Genomic DNA, 9,859 nt, shown 5'->3' with positions numbered 1-9,859 from the left:
AGTTAACTGAGTAGGGCATTTTCGAACCTGCTGCCGCGATAAGTCGATCTTCCACTCAGCCGTCGATATGTGCCAGAAATGCTCGCAGATCTAACAAATATTTAACTCCCAGCAAATACCGAAGCATTATTTTTTAAATTTGTTGCCAAAGGCACTGATAAGACTTCCTCCCCCACACGATTAGCAATGCCTGGTACTTACATCTATTGTCTGGACTTTTCACAAACCAGCCTTGATACAGATGAAGTCCTGCCTACCACAAAAAGTTATAGGTGTGGCACTTAACAGAGTTTGCCAAAAATTTTTGCATTAACTTTATTGATATTTTATAATTTCTACAGAGTGAATTGGGAACAAACTTCCACCATCCCTTGACCCAAGTTTATTTCCTAGCACTAAAAACGGCACTGAATATGCCAAAAGGCTGAAAACGATTTCTTTCCAACACAAATTGGAATGTATGTGCGTGCGATTATTAACATCCGGCTGCTGTTTGAAGAGGGGTGGAGGAATTAAGATAAATTTTCTAGCTATTGTCGATGTTTTTCAATATACTAAAAGCAATGACAAAAAGTAAGAAGAAGTAGCGAACAGAAAAAATAAGCGAATAATGAGCAGGCCGGTCGGCCGGCCAAAGGATATCGCACATCAAGGGATTTGTACGCCTACATTTTCCTATCATCGAGGCGCACAAAAATATTATTATTTAGTTATCACACAGCCGCACACACCCGTGCACACTACTTTTCTGTAAAAAAAAATGTTCATACATATGTGTATGTATGTATATATTTTTATAAAATTCTATGTCTACTCTTTGATTTTATCTGCATACATATGGATGTACATATTAGGAATGTTAATCCCGGAATCCCGCGGTCCCGGCCTTTTTAAGGTCCCAAAAACCTGGGATTCTGGGCAAATAATCTCGGGAATTTGGGGATTCATAATTTGGACTGCTGGCAATAATAGAAACTCGTTTTTATGACCAGTATTAGCTATGTTTCTTTTTTATTTAATAATTAATATTTTTTTTTAAATATAAAAAATTTTAAACACAAATGCCAATATATTCTCGAAACCGTGGGCCAAATATAGTAAAATTGGGTTTTTAGTTTTTCACTCTGACGTGAGTAATTCAAAAATGATTTAAGAATTTCAGAGAAATGTGCTTGGAGTAGACGTATGGGTATCAAATTAAAGAGAAAATCCTGTAGAATTTAAACAGATTCAAGTTGTTGGTGCACAAGGGCTGGTAAGTATTGAAAATGTCCTTGTAAATTTTTTATTCTTGAAATTTGAATTTGAAATATTTGTTTTAAAAAAAAATGATATGTTAAGGACTTATATAAACTCGACAACATCGTCGAATTTCGTTCTTGTAGCTTAAAAAATTACCTACTTGTCCTTGTGAAGTTCAAAAAAATTTTAATTTTTTTAAATTCTAAAGAAATTTTACTTTTGCATTTGGTACTCATAATTTTATTATACATTGCAGTGAATTTTTTAAATAATTTTGGAATTAATCATATCTTTGAAATTACAAAGTCCTTCAAAATAAATCCTGCGGTCAGAGAGAAAAAATAAAAATGCGACTTTAAATAAGAAAAGTAGGTTTCGAACCCATTTATTTAGGAGCTTCTCAAACAATATAGAAAAAAATTTTCGATTTAAGTTGTTGAAAATTAATGAATATCTGAATCCCAGGTGTAATCGCAGGATCCCGAAGTTGTGATAACGATATCCCGAAAATCCAGGGATCGGAAAAAGCTGAAAAATTAGCATCCCTAGTACATACATATGTATACAGCTAGCAACTCTGAAGGTTTTTTTTTTGTTATTTTTGCTATTGCTTTTGTGACTAAACTGCTGGCGGCGGCTTATTCGAATGAGTAGTGCGGCCCACTTTTTCGGTTTGATTATAACCTACAGACAAATGTACATACATATAATGTACATACTATCCTTGACTATTGTCGCTGTCTTATCGCGTAAATGCGTAAATGGCGCTGCTCATATCTGTATTGACGCATACAGCCGTATATGTACATATGTATGTAAGTACATTTATACTTTCCATATGGGCACATTCAGTTGCATTTTGTCGCTCCTATAAAAATTAATTGTTGCGCTCGCTCTGCCTTTAATTCAGCAAACATTTCGAATTTTATATACATAAATTACTTGCCTTTGTTTTGTTTGTGGGTACCCATATGACTGTTAGAGCTATTATCGCTCGTGTTTTTTTTTGTAAGTTTTAGTGCGGCTCTGCTGTTTCATTCAATTTACAATTATTTTTGCTGTATTATCAGTTTATTTTCGGAATAAACAGCAGCGAGTCTCAATCGGCATGCATGCAGTTGTAATCGTATCATACACAAATGGGCATTTGTAAATATTTTGCCTTTGTTTTTTTTTTTCTTTTGTTTTTCTGTGTATTCAATCAACAGCTTTTAATTGTGAATTCATGCTTTTGTGATCACTTTTTTTCCTCTGTAGCACATTTGTTTTAAATGTATTTACATTATTGAACTGATGTTTTTATACAAATATGCGTGTGTTTGTTTTCTTTCTATTAAATTTCCAGTTAATTTGCGAGAATTTTATTTCCACTGCTTGCAATCTGAAACATATTTATATATGAGCCGTTAATTTTGAAAGTGGCATAAGTCGTTTCCTACCTTTTGTACTAAAACTGCTGGTCTTTTTAATTGAATGCATCTGCGATTAGTTCTACAGAGAAAACGCGTTATCAGTGCGTAATTTTTTTATTTAGTATTGGTTCAAAGAATTCATAAGCCCTGGTGTAATATTTTGTGTTTCGTGTATTTGGGTCTGTGTAAAAAATGCTCACCTCTAAAAATTATTTTAATGGTCAGTTTTGAATAATCCTTACTTACTTAATAAAAATGAAATTAGCTTTTATCTCGATTAGCCAAAGGGGCGTAGCACCTCCCATACAAACAGAATTTTTCATACTGCATACCTATGGACGTATTTGTGGTAGAGTACTGGAGCTTGGTATGGGGATATATGGAATCAATACTATACTCATGGAAAAATGTGGGTTCTTGAAAAACGGCCCGTGGCACCTGCCATTCAAACTGAACTTTTTATACTGCCACCTTTTAAAAAAACGAATCTCAATTCAAAGTATTTTATAAGTTAACTAAATTATTACAAAATGGATGTCGATCGAGTCGTTATATCCCAAAAATGGTGACTCTTAGGAAAAAAAGTGTCATGACGGCTTTTAGAGATAATTTCATTGTCTACACTTTTGTCTAACCTATTTTTAAGATAAACCTTACGGTTTAGCTGAAAAATTGTAAAAATCCATTTATGTGGCCTTTGACCTGGAATAATGTGTTTGCAGAACTGGGATCGATAAGGACTCTTCACATTTCATTTATATTGACTTACGTAACATTCTTACCAATTTTCACCTTTATGGGAGTTACTGCAACCATTGAAAATCTACCTTGACCGGTACCGGGAACAGGAAACGATTTTGAAAATGTGGTTTCAATAGGGTAGCAATTAAAAAATATTAGTTACGCGGGTTATAATGTACTTCATTTATGAAAAAAAAAAATTATGCTACTATGTTACAAAAAAAAATATATTTATCGAAAAATCCCCATCTCAAAATATTTTCCAATATAAATACATATATGTGCATAAGGAATACTGTGTAAAAATCTCACACGCCAATATTGAATTACTTTTAAATAATATGAATTTTAATTTAAGACGTGCGAGTAAAAGTGTTAGATGATGCGTATGTTGCTACGGGGCGTATACGTTACATACGCAACTATGGGTATATGAGCATGAGTGGCTGATTTTACTTTTTGTAGTACCTATGTATGTATAGATTTTTCAAGTTCCCGTGTAAATACAATTTCGCGATGAATCTTGTCTTATATATATATATATATATATATATATATACTGGACCGAATTTTATGAAATTTTCATAGTTTATTAAAGCACATATGCATAAGAAAAAACAACCGCAAATGGAATAATTATTTTTCCTAATTTTTCGCTATAAACTCCGGATGATTTTGACTATAAAAGAATAGAGAGTTGCCACCTGTTTTAAAAATTGCGATCAATTTAATTGACAAAAAGAAATTAAATACGATGTATAAATATTTTGATAGCGAAATAATGCGGTTTAATGAATTTCGTACAGAATTTTCAGCAGAGAGACACGACAAAACACAGAACTACCTGTTCGCTTTTTCATCGTGAATAAACCATTTCCTTAAAACTGTTCAAGCTGTTCATTTTTGGAAGTGCAGAGAGGAAAATATGACCTATAGAAACTAAAAGACTGTCTCTTTATAAAATTTTAATAATTAATTAATTTTTTTTTTTATTAAAAATTTCTGGGCTAACGCGTAAAAAAAGAACACGGTATCACTAGCAATTTAATTGGAAAATGATTTTTAATTTTCTGTCAACTTCCATATAGAATTCAAAAAATTAAAGTCATTTTTCACTTAAATTGCTTTCGTGGAATTGGCTGTTATTATAATAATATATAGTAATATTTTGGCGCTTACACTTTAGCCAATTGTTTGGCCGAGCCGAAACATGTCGGTGCAAAAAGACAAAAAAAATATTTTGAGTAGCTTTCCAATAATTCTAGAACGTCGAAAAAAAATCAAAAAAGCCAAAAAACTTCAATGCATGAAAAAATACAAATTAAAACTCTTCCGAGTAGATTTTCTGTAAGAAAGCTTCTGAAAAAGAAAAATTGTTCTGCCAAATTACACCGGAATTACACCGGAATAAGCCAATAAAGCTTCATGTGTGAAAAAAATTAAAACTGTTGTTAGTGGCTTTTCAATACTTCTAGAGTTACTGGAAAGGAAAACAAGTTTTGCCAAATTACACAAAAAAAAAACAAAAATTTCTAAAGAGTTTAATGTTCGAAAAAAATAAAATAAATAAAAATTGGAACTGTCCCGGGTAGTTTTTCAATAGTTCTGGAGTTCCTGAAAAGAAAAAAAGTCTGCAAAATTACGCAATAAAAAATTTTATAAAAAATCGAAAATCGGTTCCCCTTTGATAACAGGAACAACTGATTTTGTTAGATTGTGAAACAAAGTTTAAACTACTTAGATGTCAGAAATACAAGTATAAATATACACCAATTTTAAGTTGGTACTAAAGATTAATTTCGAACTGAATTAGTTTCAACATAAATGTGGCACTATGAATAGATTAAGGAAACAACGAAAATATGTGAAAACAAAACAAATACCTAAAATATCAGCATCACGCTCCACTGTTCCAAAACTGGGTGGTGGTACTGGGCTGACTCAATCTGCCACATCGGCGATTGTTTGGCGCTCTCTCAACAGCACACACACATGCATGCATACAAATGTACATAAGTCAAAGTTTTTTACGCTCACATAAACAGCGAGAAAAACAAACAAAAAGGCAATGAAAATTGCCGACCGCTCCCTCCTTATATTCTACAGTTTCTCTATGGACTCTCTTTCTCCAGATACAGAGCGATATAGTATTGAGAGAAAGCGACAGCAAAAGTAAATACTTTTATAATACATACACTTCACCGCTGATTAAAAAACAAAAGTCACCAGCAAATCGCTAGCCGCAGATACACTGCAACACAAAAGGAATAAAATTATCAAAGCAATAGTACAATGAACATAGCTAAAAAGAAAACGGAAACTAAATAAATACTCGTACTAAAAAATGTACAATATGGACTTGGATACTTAGTACCACTTGCCAAATGTCACGAACTAGATAAGCGGTAAATAGGCAAAGAAAAAAAGGTGGAAGAACAGCAACACTAAAATTGAATGCAAATATAGTTCTATTATTTATTATCTGATTAGGAATGTGAGCATAAAATGAGGGAATTTAAAAAAAGCATTTATACTATATGTATATATGTACATATGTAGGTACTTATGTATGTATGTATGTGTATGGACACTTTAATTGAATTTGCAATGTTAAGCGATCAATTTTTCCGTATAGGTAGAACTAAAGTTACATTCTCGGAGACCATATTTTAGCAATAAATGTATGTACATAAAAACGTCTGCAGCTATTTAGGCACTTACGCACAAATTTATACGGTGTACCTGTTTTTTTGTTTTTAAAGCTGACATGTTTGGAAAATCGCCGGTATTGTAAAAGACGGCTGAGCTCATAAGAAAGTAAAGTACATTTGCCCAATGCATATATATAGTATATACATATGTATTAGTGTGTATGTGTACCTACACACACAAACAGAAGATGGCACAAAACAATTGTAATTTTTTTGGAATTTAATAGATACGCACACGTCAACAGAAAATCGCTGGCTGACAGCTAGACGAAGCAGCACGAGTGTGTCAGAGTTGCCAGCCCTCTCGCAGACATAATATAGCGCAAAGATTTCAATAAACTTTTATTCTCAAATACCAATCAACCGGCTTTACCGGTTGACATTTAATGAAAACCAGCTTCTGTGAATGTCTTCTTTGATTACAAATATTTTATATTTTATATATATATATTTTCCCTAAATACTTCATTCAATTTTTGGCTCAACTTCTTCTGAACACACGCTCTAGAACCTTGCCATAGCGCTTGATTTTAGCAGATGTTAAAGACACAGTTCGAATGCGGCAAGTCATCAAAACTGAATTCGTTGAAATTCGCTCCGACAACAGGAAATCATGGCTCGAGAGACGAATATCATGGAAAATCCAATGAGTCGAATTATTAAAAAAACGCTGGAGACTTGAGCATTCAAATGCCATACCGGACATTTATTGACTAAAGGTTTAAAAAAAAATGGATGGGAAATTTTTAACGTCTTTTTCTGAAGCACGCTGACAAATTGACCAGGAAGAACAAATTTATACCGTGCCATCTAATGAAGAACTCAAACAGACTCCACGGCGTCAGTACTCTAACTGACTGACTGGTGGGGTGCCACTTACGATGAAGTCACAGACTTGCATTTTTCGAACAAAGTGTCAAAACATCTGTGAAATTTTACCAAGAAACCGTTTTGGAAGCTGTTACATAACAGCTTAACTATCTCTGTTCCAAAACCAGTCCAGCGAAATTCTGCGCCGGCCTGTTAAGCAGGAACGAGCCAAACTTGGCACCAAAACAATTTGGATATCCCGAAATTAATTCTCTTGAGTCCTGCGCGAAAGCCAAAAGCGAGAATTTCGAATGAATATTTCCTTTTTGTATACCTCATATAACATTAAATAAATATCTGGTTAGCTGTAACCCCTTTTTGAGTAACGTGTTTGTCAAAATGAGATTTTACTATATTTAGGAGCTGTGAAATGTATTTACTTGAGAACTCTTCATTGTACTCATTCCATTTGATCAAAATCCAATTGATGTTAGATAAAGAAACGGATAAAAAAGAGCTCACAGAAGTTAACCGAAAAGTTACCTTTCCGTAGGTTTCAACTTTTGTGACTCTTAACTTTTCTGAGTCTCTATTTTACAACCCTAGAATATTAAGAAACAATTTTAAGTTTTAAAGACCATAGAAAGTTTACCCCCTAATAATAAATTCAAAGCACTTGTATACACGAATATAAACTACATACCGTTTTTCAAGATATCCATGGGGAAATATTAAAATCTGGCAGATCCTCACACACGAAAAAAATAATTATGGCATTGTAGCTGTTAATACCGATTTTCATGCTAAATTTTAATATATTCATAAAATTTCAACATTTCTATTATCATAACGAGTAATGACAGTGACAAAAAGGAAAAACGAGTTTTGTTTACCTATGGCCGAAACCACTGTGCAATGTTTGAAAGATCCCAACATGTTAAGAGTTTCGTAATGCTTTTCCAAGTTAACAGACTACCCCTTAGATGAATTTTTTTTTTCGAATTATTCTTTCATAATAAATAATTAAGCACTTTCCGCTTCACTTGGTAACACTGTTGAATTAAAATTTTGCTAAATTGAAGAGTTCAAAGTCGTTTAAGAGTGCATCCGAAGAGTGTGAGGAGCTAGCAAACAGTGTAAAAGTGGAAATCTCTCAGAGCACCACCACCAGCTTTTTGGTGAGATTCTCTCCTGCAACCGGCTGATTGCGGCCTGGGTATGTTTTCATCAGTCTTCATTGACATCAGCTGCTGTAGGGTTGTTGTGGTCTTCGTAGTCGCCGTGTTTTCTCATTATTCGTAGTCAGAATTATTTGCCTCCGCCGCCGTTGTCGTCACCGTCAACACCAGCACCACCTCCGCCAACACCATTGTCGCTCCAAACGCTTGCTACACTACCAACGCGGCAAGCAATCTTCCTCACACACACACACACACACGCACTCATACGATTGAATAAAAGGCCATAGAACGCTGAAAGCGAGTACTTTGATTTTTGTAAAAAAAAAATAAAAATAAAACAAAAGAAAAATAAAAATAAAAATAATCGATTAATAACCAAAAATTGCAAACGTGGAGCTAAAAATAAAAGAGAAAAAGTTAACCAAAGTCAACGACGACAAAGCAATCAAGTTTCTGTAGATGTATTTTATAAAAATAAATGAAGTGAGTGCTTGAAATTGTGCAAAATATTTATGAGTGTAGCAGATTAAGGAGAAAATAAAATACATACATGTAAGAAACTGTTTGAATATAAAAGGAATTGAAAAGATACCAAAAAATATTAAAATTCAAAGAGATTATTTCGAAAAATATGTTACCCACGCCATAACGAGTGTTTTTCCAAGTGCGTAGAAAATTAACTAAAATCCTGTTTTATTAAAAAAAAAAAAAAGAATTGCGTATTTTGCGAAAATACAAATAGGAAGTTAATCTGCGCAGTTGTTATAAATTCGCCAAGAGCATTTTTTATTTGGGATTCTAAAAAAAAAAAAAGAACCTGACAGCTACTCCCACTGCTGTTATCATTGGGTATTTTCATTTGATGAGCAGACACATTTGTCTTAATTAACACCGGACGGCTAATAGATAATGTCAGTCTATCTGGCATATAAATTTTCATATTTCTTTTATACCTAATCGCGATTAATTACTCAAATTCTGCCAAAAAACCATTCCAGCTGTTAGCGTAAATTTTTGATTTTGCATTTCACCGTCTGCTACAAAATTTTCGCAATACTTTCTTTTTTTTAATACGATTTTCAATTTTGTTTTGTGCATCGTCCGTTTTGATGACGTTTACAGCATTCTATAGCTACAACAACATAACAGCAACAACGAAAAGAGTAGAAAACTAGCATCAAGCAAAGAGCAGTGATTATTTAAATTAGCCGTATCTCAAAGCATTTATGTGTAAGTATGTATTTAGTATCTACATATGTATTAGTTAGCATTGTAGCTAAAGTTTTTGTTGGTTTTTTTATGTGCTTATATACTTAGACTTAGCAACGTACACTTGTGTATGCTCCGCCGTTCGTCAACGTCTGGAGTTAAACCATTTACACTCGCCAGCTGGTACGCTACAGTGTATCAGTTCGCCTCCCAATATTAACGAACACATGCAACGGAGGGTTGTCTCTTTATTCTCTCTACTTTCTTTATTGTCTTCACTGCTTAAGTCGTTTTTATTCTTACTTTTTATATTTACTTTAGTGTATTTTTTTAAATAATTTTCTTTATTTTTATTTATCGCTTAATTTTTAATTTTACTTTACTTTTATTTATTTATTTTTTACTCTATTTAACTATATATTTTTTTAAACTTATTGCGCTTAGATTAAGTTCCTTTTTATTTCCTATTTCATTTTATTTTGTTTGTTTTATTAGATTTTCTTTTATTGAAGTCTTTAATTTTATTTTTTTTCACTTTTTATGTTTATTTTAT

General features: G+C 32.9%; 1 long non-coding RNA gene across 1 annotated transcript; it reads left to right on the top strand.

The window, feature by feature from the left end:
* Positions 1–8,141: 8,141 nt before the first annotated feature.
* Positions 8,142–9,268, top strand: LOC118754052. Its single transcript, XR_004994860.1, has 2 exons — positions 8,142–8,649; positions 9,220–9,268. It is a non-coding gene; the product is annotated as an uncharacterized LOC118754052 (long non-coding RNA).
* Positions 9,269–9,859: the final 591 nt, after the last annotated feature.

This window comes from Rhagoletis pomonella, unplaced genomic scaffold, assembly GCF_013731165.1.
Source record: "Rhagoletis pomonella isolate Grant_MI unplaced genomic scaffold, Rhpom_1.0 Rhpom_scaffold_03272, whole genome shotgun sequence".
Taxonomy (NCBI): Eukaryota; Metazoa; Arthropoda; class Insecta; order Diptera; family Tephritidae; genus Rhagoletis; species Rhagoletis pomonella.
Note: the sequence above shows the minus strand (reverse complement) of the source record. Positions and strands in the feature narration are given on the sequence as shown.